Below are 2,550 nucleotides of genomic sequence, written 5' to 3'. Positions count from 1 at the left end.
CCAAGAGACTTCTTCAGACTGAAGAAGTCTCTTGGAGGAGAGACGAAACGTTTCATTAGAGAAGAACCCGTCCAGAAGACCTACACAATTTTTTTCTTGTTGTTTTTTAGCATGGTTACTTTGATTGCTGCACTTTATTTTAACTTCTGAAACAACACGATGTGCAAATATATCCTCTGTTATGTTGTGTCTGTTTCAAATCATGGTGAGCTGCCATGACCAAAATACTGTACAGGGCTGTTTTTTGGTCCCAGTCCAGCCCTGGACCCGATCACAGATAAGTTTCAGAAGATGGAGATTAAGGTAAATTAATTAATCCCTTCATCCATCCATCCATCCATCCATCCATTCATTAATAATAACAATACATTTTATTTAAAAAGCACATTTCAGGACACCTAAGGTCACTGTATCATATATCAATGAAAATTGTGCAAAAATGAATGCAGTGAAAAGAACAACAATCGTAAAATACAAATGAATGTAAGACTGATAGGCCAATACTGTATAAAGAGAGAGAACAGGAGAGAGAGGCAGATCATTCATCAATCATCAACAATTTAATTAATCAATAACTATATATATTACTACTAAATCAATCTATTCATCAATCAGTATTATTTTTTACAGACCAGCTCTGTTCAACTTCAATTGCAAGTAGACCGTACAGAAATTTTGTTAAGGGGTTGAAGGACTGTGGACATACTGTATTGTCTGAAGATGAAGGCAACAAGTATGTCTTTTTTCATGTATATCTATCCATTACCAATCAATCAATCAATTAATCAATCAATCAGTCAATCAATCAATCTGTTTTATACTAACYAATCAATCCATCTGTCCATCCATCCATCTGTAAGAAAAGTGTGTTCAATAAATTGGAAGTCAGAAAAGTTTAGTAGAAAATCAGTTGATTCTCTTCTAAAAAGGTTTATTCAGAAATCTAACTCCATTAAGGCCCACATTCAGCCAGCAGCAGGTCTGTGAGTGAAAGGCCTTGGCCTTATCAGAGCCAAAACAATAACACCCTCTCTAACAGTCAGCATCTGTCCCTATTATATTAATTATATTAATAAGACACTGACTGTCCAAAGCATGACTGAAAATACATGACTGGATCCTGAATTCAGTTATCAAATGAAACTATTATTTCTATTTATGCCCCAAACTATTTTTTTCATTAGTCTGTGTGTTTTATTTAGGCCAGGTTACAACCACCTATTATTCTTTGACATGGTTTACCCCCAATATACACTACATGCGTTACGTCTCCGCTCCGGTCCGATCTCCGCAGCAAATACGCACCCATTATAATCAATGAGAGTGTTTACACTGGCTGCGCACAGCAGCGGTGAGCGGATAGCGATCCGTCAAAATTTGAACCGATCCTATTTCTGTCGGATGCTGGAGCTGTGCTGGAGTCAATTTTTAAAGATTAAGTCACACCAACAGGGAGAGGAATGAGCACAACATCCGTATTTACAAAAAAAGGCCATATTAGGTGGAATAATTTGTTGGAATAATGTCGAAATTGCAGCTATATTAACCAATATATGGATATAGGTATTTCTACACAAATGTTGTCAGAATGTGTCGTTCTGTTTGGGAAGCAGATGGAAACATGTAGCATGTAGCATATGTGTACACACACGATACACGTGGATTTTATTTTGAAATCAAAAGTTTCAAAAAGATGACAGCAAGACAGTTTCAACTATAGATATCAAAAGCTTTTATATCAATGTTTTCAGCTGTGTTTGGAGTTCGTTTTTCACAGAATTAATTGTTTTTCGCTCTGATTTCCACTTTTATCAGTGGATTTATCCTTCCTGCACACCCTCCCTCCTCTGTCGGACCGGAGCYGAGCTGAACGCTGCGGAGGCTGTATAAATTGGGGCACAAACGAACAGCTGCGAACTGCACCGCAGTGCAGCGGAGCGGAGACACATGTAGTGTAAATCCGGGGTGAGCCATGAGTTTGGGAGTTTATGACACACTGTTTTGAAGTTAAACCATTAATTTACCTAACTGCTGCTACAGAGCTAACCAACATTAGCAGCCCTATATTAAAGTGTGAAAGCCTTGTTTTAATATACAAAACAAACAAATGTGTTTAAACTCACCACCTCAGGCTGCTGGTATTTGTTGTAATTTGTTGCTTTTCTCCACTGTGCTCCAGATACATTGAAGTAACTCTGAAACTACACAGCTTTATATTCAGACAAATCAGTGGAAATTAGTGGGAGTAAACAAGCTTTAAAAAGGACTGCATCCTGCTGATTAGTGCTTTACAAAAAGCTATAAAAACTGTAAAAACAGCAAACTTTCCTATACACCTCACTCCCAGCTCATACATACCTAAAATGATTTGATCACATAGTACATGTACACTGACATGTACACCCATCAGTCTCATTACTTCTAGCTGCTTCTCTGCCCAAACGTCACAGCAGTGCATCCAAGCACAGAGACACAGCCAAGATGACCTAACACACACACACACACACACACACACACACACACACACACACACACACACACACACACACA

Source organism: Austrofundulus limnaeus, unplaced genomic scaffold, assembly GCF_001266775.1.
Source record: "Austrofundulus limnaeus strain Quisiro unplaced genomic scaffold, Austrofundulus_limnaeus-1.0 Scaffold359, whole genome shotgun sequence".
NCBI lineage: Eukaryota > Metazoa > Chordata > Actinopteri > Cyprinodontiformes > Rivulidae > Austrofundulus > Austrofundulus limnaeus.
This window is presented reverse-complemented; position numbering follows the sequence as displayed.